The sequence below is a fragment of the Oculina patagonica genome, chromosome 6, assembly GCF_052425735.1.
Source record: "Oculina patagonica isolate OP01 chromosome 6, crgOcupat, whole genome shotgun sequence".
Classification (NCBI taxonomy): Eukaryota; Metazoa; Cnidaria; class Anthozoa; order Scleractinia; family Oculinidae; genus Oculina; species Oculina patagonica.
This window is the reverse complement of record NC_135763.1, coordinates 15,635,387-15,652,005: the sequence shown is the minus strand read 5'-3', so window position 1 is coordinate 15,652,005 and position 16,619 is coordinate 15,635,387. Positions and strand designations below refer to the sequence as shown.

The 16,619-nt window shown below is 38.6% G+C and overlaps 1 protein-coding gene and 1 pseudogene across 3 annotated transcripts in view; one reads left to right on the top strand and one right to left on the bottom strand.

Annotated features, from left to right (window-relative positions):
* The window catches only part of LOC144656026 (uncharacterized), an 86,693-nt gene that overhangs the window by 64,114 nt on the left and 5,960 nt on the right, over window positions 1–16,619 (bottom strand). The gene's annotated exons all lie outside the window — the stretch shown is intronic.
* Window positions 2,497–3,556, top strand: LOC144656303 (uncharacterized; annotated as a pseudogene).

Sequence of the window (16,619 nt, the reverse complement as noted above, 5' to 3'; positions counted from 1 at the left end):
TGAACTGAAATAGTAGTGCCTGTTCTCTAATTCGCTGACTGGTACAGTTTGGGGAGCGCTTACAAAGATAAAAAAAAATGAGAAAACGGTGAACGATATTTCACCAGGGCTTTCAAGATCGGCTTTCCAATTAAAACAACTGAGCCGACGACATGCATTGGTACTATGGTTAGGCATAAGTAGATTGTGCTCGGCAACTTTTGAGCAACTTTTAGCGTTTTGAGCAACTTTTTGTAGTACCAGCAACCTAGGGCAACTTTTGCCTTTCTTGGCAACTTTTGAGCAACAAATTGATATAAAACCAATCCAAACCATAAAAGGTCGTTTCATTTCGTAGGATTTTATTAAAACTGCTTTTATCAAAACTGATTTTTTTAAAACTAAGGATATACAATAAAATGGCAATAAAATAACACTTGCTTTACACCCGGGAAATCTGGACAGCGGCTTTCTATTTAAATCAAGCGGTTACTCGCGGCAACATAGAGCATGCCGCCAGCCATCTTGGTATTTAAAGTGCGAGTAATGGACGCTGGGGCAACTCTTAGTAAACCTGCAAGCGCTTCAATTTCTAGAAAACGCAAAATTCACTCTAGAGAGCAAGCAACTTTTCTACATTTTGGTGGCAACTTTTTGATATTTGAGCAACTTTAGATCAACTTTTGGGTATATTGTGAAGCAACTTTTCCTGAATTTACCGGCACAATCTATTTATGCCTAACTATGGTAGGCCAGGATCAGTATTAACAAATGTGCTGGCAGGATCAATTTGCTTTTCACTTTTCACTTTTAACCCAAGCATGCCGACCTCACGAAAAATAACGGTGTTTTGCATCGTACACTTTTGACAGGATAGACTTCACGGCTATAAATCCAAGGCAGGTGGTGGTCGTAACTGGTAGTAGCCACGGGCAGGGCGCCCTGGTCTAGATAAAACGCCGGCCTGTCACTTCAACCATGTGCAACTGAAGCATAAACTTTTGCTCCTTTCTTTTTTGAAATCTTAAAAAAAGAAGAAAAAAAGGAAGAAAAAGGGCGTTACATGGTTGGTCATGGTTCTCTATCGTGACACGTTTATTGCGTTACCTTTCTCTTCCCAGTCTCCTCTCTGTCTGCTGCCATGTTGTCATTTGATCGGACAGCTGACAGCGTCACTCAAGTCTGCAAACTTGCACATGTTCGATTTTACTCTTGCTGGCCGGATGGTGGTTTGCAAGGTAGGTGTGTGAGTTTTTGAGATTTAAAGGTGTTTTTAAACCAATTGTCTGCATAGTTAACTCCCACGGGATAAGTTGTGTATAGGAAAAGACCCAGAAATTCAAAAGAGTGTAAATTCTCAGCTGAAGCTAAGAAATTCAGCATTTTATACGAGCGTTCAGCGCTCGCACCTTCGACCACGAGATCAAATTTCAGAAGTACGTTTTGGTGCCCAAAACAACAGCCCCGAGGCTTATAATTCAGTTTATGTGCTAATATTGCAGCTAAATTACACTAAAGTATCTAAGTCAAGCTAAGTGTGACATTGTGCTTTTGTTTTCAGCCGTGTTTTTCGGCTGTTTTGACAAACACGCTGGATCAATGGCCGCTGGAGCGGTTGACCGCCAAGGTGTCGTCACTTCACTTTCGCCGGCTCTTTTGTTTCACTGAAGTGCAGTGTGCATGGGTATGAACTGTTTAAAATTTATTTATTTATTCGTGTAGTGTAACAGAGCTATTACCGGCATTTTTTAGCCTTGTGCATACGCAGATAGGCTGTCGTGTTGCTGTATATAAACGCTATGCAAGACTTACGCGCGCGAAAAATGGTGGAACGGATTTACTCGCGAATTTTATACGCGCGGCTTCGAATCTGAAAATTATGCATCGGAAGTCTATCAGTTTTGATGTTTGTATTAAGCCCGGGCCAAACGAGGATGAGAGTTCAAACTCTCACTCTCGTTTGGCATGGAACTCTCGTGCACTCTCATCGACTCTCGTGCGCTCTCATCGACTTTGAACGTGCTCAAATATTTCACGACAGTCGATGAGAGTTTGAAGGACTGTCTCAACTAGACTAAGGCCCGGGTCGCACTTGAGACAAATTTCCGAAATGTTCCAAGATGTTACCGACAAAATTGTCTCTGAACTTGTCTCAGACAATATTGAACATTGCAGTTTTGGGTCGCACTTGTAGAGACAATCATCCGTGACATTTAGTAAAAGTAAACAAAAGCCTGTCACTTTATCCGGCGCGCCATTTCTTGCATAATTTTTATTCCGCGCTCTTTTATAATTTATTCAAATTGGAGGACAGAAGCAATAACAATAAATCAACGAGAACTTGCTCTATCTCTGGCTCTCTATTTCTACCTTTTAAACTTGAGTGCAGCTAACAATGCGCAAAGAGTCATCCTCCTTTCTTGTATCCTACAAATACGAGCACTTCAGGCACAAGTTTTGATGTTAAATCAACGGCGAAGAAGACGACGTGGCCGTCGCCCTCCATGATTTTGGGTCTTGCCAAGACCTAACCAGTCGTGGTTTGAAATGCACTATTTTGATCCAACAATTCCAGGTGATTATTTCTGGAGACAGCTTCGGTTAAACAGAGATACATTCACGATGCTTTTGAATTTAATCCGACCACGGCCTTACAAGACAAAATACTTTCTTGCGTAACTGTGTGACACCAGAAAAATTTTTGGCATTGGGACTGTACCGCTTGGCCCATGGAAACTCCTATGTCACGATAGGTCCAAACTTTAACGTCGGTAAAACAACCATTATCGAGGCTGTTCAAGATGTTGTCGATGCATTGTGTGATTTAAAAAATGATTACATCAAGTTCCCATCGATAAATAGAGATGTTCTGGCCACCCGACAAACGTTTGAGGATTTAACTGATCTCCAAAATGTGATAGGAGCTATTGATGGAACGCACATAAAAATCAAAACTCCTACAGAAAGCGGACTGGACTATTTTAGCCGACTGCAGCAGCATGATGTTGTGGTCCAAGCTGTGGCTGACGGAAAAAAGCGTTTCTTGGACGTTGCTGCTGGTTTTCCAGGGAGCATGCACAATTCAAGAGTCCTGAGAGTCCTGAGAAACAGCTCATTGTATCAGCGCATAACAAATAATGAACTGCTAGTCGGGCCAACTGTAAGAGTTGGAAGGAGGAAAATAAAACCCATTTTTTTGGGTGACAGTGCCTATCCTCTCTCCACATGGTTGCTAAAGGCGTACCACGAGGGAACAAGTGACCCAGAGGAAATAAATTTTATTAAAGAACTTTCACGTGCTCGTGTATCAGTGGAGTGTGCATTTGGAATGCTGAAAGGGCGTTGGAGAATTCTCCAAAAACGACTAGACAGTGACATAGCCTTTACTAACCAGATTATCATTGCTTGTTGTGTCCTTCATAATTTTTGTATTGAGGCTGGTGATTTATGGGATGAAGATGATGATGGAAGTGACAATGATTTTCCTGTCAGAGATGGAAATGCAGACAGGGCTGTCACTAATTTTTCAAGTAGGTGGGGAAACGAAAAATGTAGCCGGGGGACAAGATTTTTCTAGTGTTGGCTGTTGATGGGGGGGGGGGGGTAGACTTAAGGAAACAACAAAATTGTTCCTAATATGAATTGGTTTTTATGCAATTTTTACACCACTGTAACCTACTACTTTCTCTTTCTCTACGAGGAAAATCTGTTTTTTCTTGGGAAGTTCTTGCCAAAATTGGGGTGCGTCTTATAGCCGAGTATTTTCGCCCAACTAAATCTTATAGTCGTCATTTTATAGGAACTTGCAGTTAAAACAAGAAAAAAGAAAACTCTTAGTGTTTGTCATTGAACTGTAAATTATTTTACACCTCCAGAACAAGAAACAGAAAGTTTCAACGAAAAGTTTATTATCCGAGTTGACAAGTTTTGGTAACGACTGCTTACGTATACATGTCAGCATTATGTTGAAACAGACAAAGAAAATCAGGCATACTCATATTAAACAAATCTTCCCCATCTTGGAAAGTCGATAAATGACTTTAGAAGACAAGGAAACACCAAAAAGGCCTCAGAATCGTTGAAAATCACTCGATAAACAAAGTGCGAACAGGGCGCGAAGCAGTACGAAGCGTGCTTGAGAACTTGGTAACCAAGCTTCAAACTCAGTGGTCACTGGAAACTACACATTTGCCAGGTTACTAAGGCAGCCAAGATCGAAGCAAAAACGATGGAAAAATGTTTACCTCGAGCTAATTTACGCCTTATATTAGCAAGAAATGTTACCTCTTTACCTGAAAATTGTACCAAGGAGTATGAGCAACATCAAACATTCAAATTCTGTAAGGAGAACTGTCCTTAAATTGATGACTGCATCTTTTTAACTTCCAAACTCATGGTGCGTCTTACAACCGAGTGTTTTCGGAACATTTTCAGTTTGGAAACTTAGGATGACAAAGTTGCCAAGTTTGGGGTGTGTCTTATAACCGAGTGCGCCTTATAACCGAGAAAATACGGTAATAATAATTTGCACTAATAAACTATTGGTTTGTTTTTTAATTTACAATTTTGTCATTTGATGTATTTTTCACTTTCCAATGTTTTGGTTTTGTATCAGTCAAAGTAGCCGGGGCTCAAAGTCGTTGTAGCCGGGGAAAATCCCCGGCCCCCGGCCCTTAGTGACAGCCCTGTGCAGATCTGAGAGACTTTTTAAGAGAATATTATTTTGTGGAATTTGTGAATAAATGTGAAGTCTTCGCAGTTTATTACAAACATATTGCTTCAGTTAAACACTTTATTGGATGAACATTTCACCATTTTATGATTTGAAAGGATTTAAATGTAAAAGGAAAATACAATAAATTTTAATATAATACATTACATGTAAACTCCCATGTTTTTTTAATCAAAGACTATAATAACGATACACAATAACATTTTCGACCAAGAAAATTTACGAAAATCAGTAAAATATCAGGGCTCTGTCACTTACTATAATGCAGGTGATGGGTAAACTGGCTACACTTTTTAAATAAACATGAAAAGATGTAATTGTTGCCCCCTTTGTTCAATTGTCACGCAAGTTCTGTTTTGAGGCGATAAAGAAGTCTTAGTCATTCCTGACTCTTTGACTGCATGGCTTGCATAAAATTGTTCATGAATTGGTTCATGATTTGGAGCTGTTGAGTTTGATTTTTCTCCATGGCTTCCAACACATTTGTTAATTTATCCCCTTGAGCCTGCAACTTTTCCATGCTTTCACGGAAAAGATCATCATCCTCATCACGCTCTTTCCGTGTAGCTTTCGCGGTTTTGGCGCGCTTTCTTTCGTCCCTGCGCTGGCTCTTCCGTTCCCTCTTTTTATTTAAACCGAACACAGCCAGAGATTGTTCGAACTCTTCGTCTATCTCCTCGTCATCCTTTTCGTTGTTGTCATTTGATGAGCCGGGAGAACGCAAAGAGGTGCCAGAGGCGATTGGGCTAGATTCTTCAACGTGACTGAATGTCACAATGTCTCTGCACCCCAGCACGGAATTGATTTCTTCATAGAATGGCGAGGTTTTCCTGTCGCCTCCAGTCTGGTTGCGATTCACTTTGGCTACCGAAAGTTATTTTTCTGGTTTCAATTTTATTCAGCTTGTGTGACAAATACTATAAAAACAATTATTCACCTTAGTGCCAGTAAAGTGGTATCCAACACTATTTACGTCCACTTTGGTGAATAGTTCCAGGCGTAGTAAATGGATAGACCGATAATCAATAACAATCAATAGCAATCAATATCAATTGAATCGATAAAGATAAAAAGTCGTGAGTTCGATTGATATCGATTTCCATTGGTTTATCGATTGTTATTGATTGTTATTAATTTTTATTGAAAGTTGGTTTTGTCAATTTCTACAAGTTAAACATGGACATGATGTTGTTTTATGGTTTTATTGAGGCATTCAATCGTGGATATGTAATGCAAATATTGCAAGCTTGTACTAAAAGAACAAGAACACTGTCGATACTTTGGTGCGGTTCAAAATTAGAACAGAAAGTTGCGGCCAAAGTAGCAGTGTGCAACCTTCCAGCCTTGCTATAGTGTCAATACTAGGAACAGAATTTTCCTCTATCGAACTGCCGAAAGTGAAGCTAGAGTTTGGCCGGCAGAGTTTTTCGTTTTTAGGAGCCTCTGTTTTTAACAGTTTACCGTCGGACATGAGAAATCTGAACTCTAGGCTTCTATTTAAAACAAAGAGTTAAAGAATTTGTAATTTTTATTCATAAGCTTTTATATGTTTTTGACTACTGTAGTTTTGACATTTTTAAACTTTTTTCCCTTTTTTAATTTTTAAAATCTTACAGGACCCCTAAGATAACAGTCCTCTCAAGTACTGATGGGTTAATCCTGTTAAAAATATTTGTTTATTATTATTATTATTATTATTATTATTATTATTATTATTATTATTATTATTACAAGTGAAACCGGTAAAAACAATATATAATTATATATTCCATAGAAAACAGGAAAATGTGAAAAGGTTAAAAAAATAGATTAGTCTGTATCAATCTGCAGCTTACTTATATAAGTAAATGCTTACATTGTACGCTTCCAGAAAATTCGATACTCACCCCAAGGATGGTCAATGGAAATTCCGAAGGGGAGGGAGGGCACAATAGCCCCATTTTTTAAAATAAAGTATGAAGCTAAACTAAAAATTCCAGGGGGTCGGAAGGGTCCATCCTTGGGGTAGGTATGGATATTTTTGGAACCACACATTATAATTAAACTGCCATTAAGGTCTGGACACACTAGGCGACACGTCGCTGCAACACGTCGCGGCGACAGTCGCCTAGTGTGACATGCGACAAACTATGTCGCTGCAACAGAATTTTGTCCCTGCGACGTGTTGCACGAATTCAAACTGGTTTGAGAGCGCGTCATGTATTTTCGCCATATTGAATATGGAAAACTAGTTTGCATTCCCACTCTTCCAAATTCGCTGTTTGTGCACCAAACAAACACCTTGTTGCAACGACTTAGTTGTAAGCAGTACACATGGAGCGACTTGTCTCCGCGACCTGTCAAGTCGCATAAGTTGTCCCGACCTTTACACTATTGAAGACACTTTAGCCTGCGCTAGAGTAAATTTATGGTCTGCGATAATAATTTTGTAAATTCTCTGTAATTTCATTATTTTTATTAAAACTAAGGAGCAATTGAAGAATACCCCGTCATTATTCATCTGCTCCCGTGGTCCACAGTCCGCAGCGAAATGTTTTTGTTAAGTTATATTTCACTCATAACGCAGTCCGCAGTCATGAAGTCCATTGATCAAAATTGAATTAAATCGTTATAATTGCCTGCCACCGCGGTCCACAGTCCCATAGTGTTTTACTTGAAAATTATACAAAGTCTGCTAATCGCCTGCCACCGGGGCCCATAGTCCCGTAGTCGATTCTAAGAAATGCTAGTAAATGTTATAATCGCCTGCCACCTCGGTCCGCAGTCCCATAGTGGATTTCAGAACAGTAGATATCCTGAACACAATATAAAGGCTAACCGCAAGCAACCTAATCGCAGTCCGTAGTGTACCCAGAATTCTTCATGTTAACAATATATAGTGTTGCCCTTACAAATATAGATAGCTTACCGTGAACAGGCTAACCAAAGTGCATATTAGGCTAACCGAAATGAATAAGTAGGCCTCTCTAAACACAAAACATTCTGTCCCATATGTTCACTATGGGACTGCGGACCACAGTGACAGACAAGAAATGCGTGACTACGCAGTGGCAGGCAATCTAAACACCAAACTTTTTGTGTCGGCCTGTGGACTGCGGTGACATTAAAATCAGTTCAGCATGCAATTTTGATATTTGTATGGTGACTGCGGACTGTGGTGGCAGTCATTTCAGTTATGCAAAAGAAGTGCCTGGGTAATCTACAATCATGCCAAAACAAAATAGTTTTGTCATGAACCCAGAATGGTTTCAAAACTTACATGTAATAAAGTGTCAGTATTCACATGTAGCCTTATTGGGTTCTGGGATGTTCATATTACATAAATAGCTATACAATAATGTCACTAAAGTATATTCAGGTTTAAACTGGCAACAAGTGGGAATCAATCATGTGACAATTTTATTACATTAACACAATGTGTATTTTTGAGTTCATTTTGACTGAGTCAGTAAGAGGAATGTCATTGCACTCTTCAAGTCACCTGAAAATAGAAACAAAACAAACAAAAACTGTTTATTTTGATGAAATTGCTATTTTTCCAGCATGCAGACTGTATAATTATTAAATGGCTTTTTTCAGTGTGTAAAAAAAAAACTGACTGCTTTCATTTTGGGCTAGTGGATTCAATAATTTTTTCCACTTGCTAGATAGCCAAATGACATTTATGGATTTTTATTTTTTGATGTTGATCTTTCCAGAGAAATATGGGACTTTGGGCAAGCATATAATGGTTTCACAGTCTACCTGGGTCAGGCCAGGAAGAAATCAATTTTCTTGGCACCCTTCCTTTTATTAATCATAATTTTGCAAAAAAAAAATGTCAGTCTTCATTTGAATATGTTGTGGTTTAATTTTATCCCTGGTTTAAAATTTTTCAAACCAGTTTGATTTTTATTTTCTATTGTCTCATATTCATTATCATAATCTGAAACAAAAGGAAATAAAAAGCAAACTGGTTTGAAAAATTTTAAACCAAACATAAAATTAAACCACAACAAATATTTAAAATGGCTAGCTGTAGTTTAAAATGCTACTTAAGGCCATCCAACAACTGAAAATACATGCCTTAAAAAATGTCAAACAGCTTTTTTATAACGTAGGCAAATGTCTGGTCAAAAAGTAGATCTTTTAAAAATTTCTCAGGTAGTGAATGTGTGAAGAGAGGAGGATGGGAATTGCTGAGATTGGCTGAAGAGATCAATAACTGTCTGAACTTGTTATAATCCATAGTTTAACTCACCAATAATTCAGAAAGCCCTCAGTTCTGAATTCTGTAAATCCTGTTTAGACATTCTAATAATCCCACAAATTACCTGTATACAACAAAATGCAAAAGAAACGTCAATCTATGTCTGGCAATACAATACACATCATGGAAAGATACAAATTTAAACTTCAGAAATGGTCTCATTTATTTCTTTGCGGCCGGAAATGGGTAGTAACGAAAACGAAGACCCCGAAAACGAAGACCTAAGACCTAAGACCCATACGAAAACTAAGACCCGTATGAAAACTAAGACCTAAGACCCATACGAAAACTAAGACCCGTACGAAAACTAAGACCCGTACGAAAACTAAGACCCGTACGAAAACTAAGACCCGTACGAAAACTAAGACCCATACGAAAACGAAGACCCGTACGAAAACGAAGACCCGTATATACGAAAATGAAGACCCGTATATACGAAAACGAAGACCCGGCCAAAACCAGCGTTACCCAGAGTTGCGTGACATTAATAATAATGACAGAATAATATTGAAGCAGACTGAGCGTACTAAGAACGTACTACTGATCAAAAGTCTAGACTTGATCGAAACTAAAACCTGATCGAAAACGGTTGGTTCTGCGTCACAGAAGAGACAGCCAAAGTCCCCCAGCAGTAATGCACCGTATCGAAATCTTCTCGCGCACAATACTTGCTTAAATAAACTTCGCTACCCGATTAGTATTTCTCGCTTTAAATCCGCGTAGAAGGGTGCGGAGAGAAAAAATTAATACAGGTGTCAAAATGTACTAACGGGAAACTGTGCCGATCTATCACCTCTTCACATCTGCTGACAACTGACAGAGCATAGTGCCCTTTCTAAACATCTTTGAGGCGTCAAAATAAATTGGACTACCAAATCCAATTTTACCGAACGGCTTACTTTGTACAAATGTATGTCACGAAATAGGAGTCTGTGTAGGCCTGTCATCTGTTTTTCGCTTAGTAAATAAAGTTTTTGTTAGTGCTTCTTATGTGTAGTCATATCAATAGTGACCTTTCATTCATTTGCCGGGGCCGACAGGCGTACTTGTCAAGATGTTTTAATTTTACTCATGTAGCGCGTAGCGAGGCGTACTCACTTCAAAATGTAGGATTTCAATGAAACTTGATCGATACGTTCTCAGTACTCGTCTGCTTCAATATTATTCCAATCCAACACTAATTCGTAGAGTACAAACATCGCGCAAAACGAGTACAAATGTCACACGATATTTGACCATATTTGTACTTGTCTCATTTCCCCGACCAAAAGATTAAAAACCTTGGCAAGTCATGTGTGACCTAGGCTCCCGCAGTGCTATCAGAATGGAATTTTCAAAAGGAACAGCATCTTTTCATTCCGTTTACGTGTTGAAGTAACTGTAACATTCCATTTGTCGAAAAATTCTCACCGAAAACTCCATGTAAATGTAAAGCGCTCATTGATTTTCGATTTCAGTAGTACGTTCTCAGTACGCTCAGTCTGCTTCAATATTATTGTCACTATTATTAAGGTCATGCAACTCTGGGTAACGCTGGTTTTTGCCGGGTATTCGTTTTCGTATATACAGGACTTCATTTTCGTACGGGTCTTCGTTTTCGTATGGGTTTTAGTTTTCGTACGGATCTTAGTTTTCGTACGGGTCTTAGTTTTCGTACGGGTCTTAGTTTTCGTACGGGTCTTAGTTTTCGTATGGGTCTTAGGTCTTAGTTTTCGTACGGGTCTTAGTTTTCGTATGGGTCTTAGGTCTTAGGTCTTCGTTTTCGGGGTCTTCGTTTTCGTTACTACCGCCGGAAATGACCACATGGTCAATATTTTGACAAACATTTCCTCACGTATAAATAATTAAAGGATGCGATTCTTATTAAATTGAAGTAGCTTAACATTCAGATGACAAATATAAATAGAAATTACATGCCTCGACGAACTGAGTGACATTACTATGACACTATCGCCTCAAAATCTACAAGATCTATCGCCGAGCTCGGCTTTAATTCCAGTGAGCTAAGACCAGCTAAGTTTTAGTACGATTCTATCTTTAGCACTTTTATAAATCTTCACATGAACGCCGAAGACATAAGCTTAAGCCAGTCTTCAAAATGAAATTATAGTACAATGAGAAACGCTTACCTGAAGGGACCTCACTGTATTAAGTCTCTGTTAGAAATGTTTGTGCGAAAAGCTTCCACCGTTTCTCCTCATTCCATATTCTTCTCCAGTATCGGGAATACAAATCAAGGATATCGAATACTCTTTGTTTCGGGACTCGTGATCGCGTCAAGAAGAAAGAACATTGACAAAACTATCCTATAGAACTCGAAATTGCAAAATCAAAACACTAATCGATCGACGCCATTTTGAAAATGCGCCCGCAATACGGACCGTGGGGAATCCGCAAACAGGGGGGCACAGCTAAAACTCTCCCCAAGCGCCACTCCTTTTTCTGAAAGAAATTACGTTCAACTTCGCCCAAAGCAATTACAATGAAAACAAACTGATAACGCTATAATAAAGAGGATACACTCAAGCCTTTGGCAAAATTTTCTTTCATTTCAAATGCAAATGGTCGTTGAGTAGGAAGCCAACAAACTTTTCAATTGTATTTTTTACTGCCGTACTTTTTCACGAAAAAGTAATAATGGCCATTTTTCAAAACACTATTTAAAAAACTACAACTTTGCTCAAAAAAATCCTAAGAGAGAGGTTCTAGTAAAGTTTTCAAGCAAATTTAAAAATGTGATCCGTTCTGGTCACGTGAGCGATGACGTCATAACAATTAGATTAATTAAAAACTACTTCACATATAAGTGTCTACCAACATGTATTTTCTTGTTACCTCGCATTTAATGCAACGCCAGATACGCACTTGTACCCAGACTCCCATTTTTTGAAAATTGTGCATAGCTACCTTAATTTTGATATTTTGTTCGGTACCTGGGCAGTCCAAAATGCCTCACACCAATGTGCTTCAAACTGCAATGACTGCTTTTTTAGTAATAAACTATTTTCGTCACAGTGAGCAAAAACGAACTTCTGAGCAAAGTCACGTGACTAATGACGTCATTAACCTACGACTTATACAAGAAGTAGTTTATGGTAAGAGTTATTTCTATACGACGTACTACTCCTGCTGACTTCAAACTGACCAAGTTATTTGGCATTGACGATTTTTCAGTTGCAAAGGATTTTGGGAAGGTTTTTATTATAATTATATATTGTTTTTATAATTATAGCAACGCCATAAATATGAAGCAAAAAGATGAAAGTGTTCAGTAGGGCTACAATGTCTGAGCATACATAGGATCAAGTTGAACTTTCACCTACGGGAGAATGCCATACAGAAGATGCAAGATGCAATCAACAGCGCTCTGAGCGCTGCCTGGGATGAATGGACTAGTTAAAATATTTTAAAACAATAAACCCCAAACCAAGAAGATCTTGATAAACATTCTGCCTGGTCCCCAGGCTGGACTTCAGCAGGACTAGATGCTGAAATAATATAATGTTTTACCATTTAAAAGCCTTTCCTTCTAGGAGGAAATTCTTTCTTTCTTCGTCATCGCTAGTATCCATTGCTGTGCTGATCTTGCCCAGAACATCTTTGTTAAGCCCATATTGCTTTTTGTTTCCATCGAACTTGAACTCTGGCTCCTTGTCACCTGGCTTCTCATGCTTTGAACGTTTAGCAGACTTGTTCGCTCTTGAGTCTCTTCAATTCTTTCCCATACTCCTTCTGTTTTAGTAATTCTTTCACCCAAGAAGGGGGATCCTCTGCTGCCGCCAGCGTTTGCTCCTTCTCCCACAATGACTCGGCCGAACTCCCGTGTTGCAATCCACTATGAGATTGTCCAGCTGGGCTTTTATTGTACGGCTCTAAGCGCTGAACAGCTCGTGAGCTAGTCTTTAAACGTCTACTCTCCTTTGACATGATATTGGAGATTGGAAAAACCATGGACTTCGCAATAGAAGACCAGATTAATCCAACAGAATGTAGAAAAAGGTCAGTAATGGCGGAGGCAACAAAAACAACTGCTCGCACGCAACCTAGGAGTCATCATTGACAATTGCCTTTGTATGGAACAACATGTGAAAAAGATATGCAATGAGGCAAATTACCATCTCAGGAACATATCAAAGATTCGCAAATATCTCACTCAGGACTCTGCGGAAATTCTCATTCATGCTTTTATTGGTTCCAAGCTCGACTATTGCAACTCAATTCTGTATGGTATTCCGAAAAAGTTAATTTGTAAATTACAGCGTGTTCAGAATACAGCTGCTCGCATTGTCACGTTAACAAGGAAATATGATTCTATTACCCCAATAATGTTTAAGCTACATTGGCTACCTGTACAATTCCGTATTATTTTTAAACTACTGTTAATAGTCTACAAAGCACTCAACAACAAAACACCATCCTATGTTTCTAGTATGCTAAGTTTTAGAAAGTTCTCTCGGTCACTACGTTCCAGTGGCCAAGAACTGCTAACTGAGCCCATGGCTAAACTCAAGACCTACGGAGACCGGGCGTTCAGCACTGCTGCGCCAAGGCTGTGGAACAACCTGCCACTAAGCATCCGAAAATCGGCATCAGAAGACATTTTTAAGAAGAACCTAAAAACTTATCTTTTTAAAGAAGCCTATGACATTTAATTTTTATTTCTTATACATGTTTACTTTAAGTCCAGTTAAATAATCATGATATTTTTAGTTTTTAAATTTTTAACTTTTAAAACTTCACTCTCTGCATGTATAGATATTTTAGCTCAATAGATTAATTTAGTTAGGTATTTTTATATTTTATTTTTATTTTTTAGCATAGTGATTGTAAAGCGCTATGAAAGATTAGCTAAATAGCGCTATAGAAATGATTATTATTATTATTATTATTACATCCTAGTACTACTTACATCCTTCACAATTACTGGTAAGTGTCAAATTTAATATTCAGTAACAACAACATGTTCTGACCTTTTTATGAATCAGTGCATGATCATAGAACATGGTATACAAGATTATAGCCTGAGTGCTTTCTGTAAATCAGGGATGTAGCTAAGAAAACACTAAGCCGGCTCATCAACAAGCCCAGCTGGCTTTTCTGGTGTTGGCAACTCTAAAAGACTTTGTTTTCATGTGAAATTTCAGCCAGAGTTAAGTTCTATTTCAGCCGGTTAAATTAGCCGGCATCCGGCCCTTAGCGACATCCTTGGTAAATACAGTAGAACCCCGGTAACTCGAACTTTGAAGGGAAACGAAAAACCGTTCGAGTTAGCGGGGTTTCGAGTTATCGGGGTAGATTGAATATTTGTGACCCTCCATGTGAAAAGGGGGCTTAACGTAATTTCTCTCAAACGCGTTTAAACGCAGCGTTTGAAACGCATTTGAAACGGGTTTCAAACAGTTTCAAACAGATTTCAAACGCGTTTCAAACACCTTTTGAATTTAGAGCGTTTCAAACGCAGAAAACGCATTTTATAGGGTTTGAAACGCCAAATTATTTGAGCATAATTATTACTGAACGTAGGAGGTAGACAGCATTGTTTATGATAGTTTCCCAATAGTAATTTTTGGAACGGTTTCACAGAACATCCCGGTAACAAATCGAAACAAAATATGACGTCTACCCGTGGTAGGTCGTGTTGGAAGCTCGGCGGAAAGGTTGTTTTTGACTGGACTGGAAGCCTTTCTGCGGCCCCTTTTGCTTTCAAATGGCAGACATTCTGCAGAATTTAGCGAAAACTGTAGACTAGCACCAATTTAACTGCACAAAATAATTTTCGGCGGCAGCCATTTTACTGTTGAATTACTGCAGTTGGGCTGCATGTGCAGTCAACTTAAACATAGTGCAGAAGTTTTGATAAGCTGTCTTAATTTTCGAACTGTTGAACTGTTAAAGCCAGCTGGTTGATATTATTTCTCACTAACAGGAGTATAAAATTAAATCAATTGCGGCTCGCGTACTCAGTGGCGACTGTATTTTCATTTGACAGAATGCGACTCACCGAAAACGTGTCATCTGGCATCCCAAAGTGAATTTTTCATCGATCAATCGATACAATTTCTAATATTTATATTGCAGTGTGTTTACAGGGAACATAAATTTGCAGTTTTCTTTTCTCCTGTGTGCGTTGCCATTCTCCATTCATGAAACCTCGGAAACTTCAAATGATCGCTGTTGAACGTACAAAGCGCCCCGCTTGTGGTTTGAAGCATCAGGTTTCACGAGTTCGCACGTGATTAAATCGTGGAATTTATTCAACTTCTTGACTTTACACGCAACAGTTTCAAATGTAACTAAACTGTTCATACATTAGTTTTTCGTTTTACAATCTATAGTTGCGTGAAATATATCGCTTATTTGCCGAAATTATCTCGATAAAATGTTATTTATTTCAAGACTTCAGAAAACAACCTGATGTGTGAGACGTGACAATGCACACGCTCTGTATAAAACCTGATACTTTGTTTACTTTATTTGGCGGTCAAGATTTGAAAGTTAAAACGATCGGTTAACCGAACGGACAGTTTAAATGTGTTGTTCAGTTTGGTTTTTCAAGTTACAAGGGAATTAACAAGCGACAAGATGGTCCAAAAGCAAGAAACATGCTTCAGGATGTGTGGTGATATAGTTTTCGTGCAGCGAATGTGTTTGTTTACCGTACGCGTTGCATATTTTCAACACGCCTCAGACACAAAGCGATGTGTGGATTAAATATACGATGTAAGTATATTTTATACACTGTACAACTGTATACAATGCAATATTCACAGACAAGCTCTTGCTATTAACACAAGTCTGCATCACGCTGATTTATTGATGAGGAGAAAATGTTACTCAAATCAAAAAGCTTTCCTGCTGCAACATCATCATTCTCTGATTTCCTCAGCTACTGTAGACACTGTATAATTTGAACTGAAATCGTTGTCACATTTTGAATAAATTATGCTTCAACAGTAATGATAATCTAAGCATGGCGTTTCAAACACATACAAACGCGTTTCACCATGTTTCAAACGCCAACTGTTTGAAACGCGTTTCAAACAGTTTGAAACGAATTTCAAATGCATTTGAAACGGGTTTCAAACGCGTTTCAAACAAAAACGCTCTTGAAACGCTGTTACGATAAGCCCCCTTTTCATATGGAGGGTCACATTTAATTTGCCAAGTTAATAATTGATAGTTTACTGATTTTACAGCACTTCAGTATCAGTACAGTGCAAATTAAACTTATTTCGTCAGAAACTCTAACAAGATCATAAATTCTTAGGATAAGAGTGGAAAAAGGCTGTCAAATACGTGATCTGTTTTGTTGCTCTAATAAATGGGCAACCGTGGTGAGTTGCAAGAACCGGGATTCAAGTAATCGGGGTAAATTTGACCCAAATTTTGATGAAGGGAAACGAAATTTAGTTCGAGTTAGCGGGGTTTTCGAGTTATCCGAGTTCGAGTTAACCGAGTAAAAATGACTGAAAAGTGAGTTCAAATCCAAGGGAAGTGGAAGTCTGTTCGAGTTAGCGGGGTTGTTCGAGTTATCCGAGTTCGAGTTAACAGGGTTTTACTGTAATTGTCAAAATACTTGCTGACACCTATCTTCTAACAGATGTCAAATGAGGTAAATCATCGTCATCATCTTTCCATCCACTGTCATCTGTGGCACCG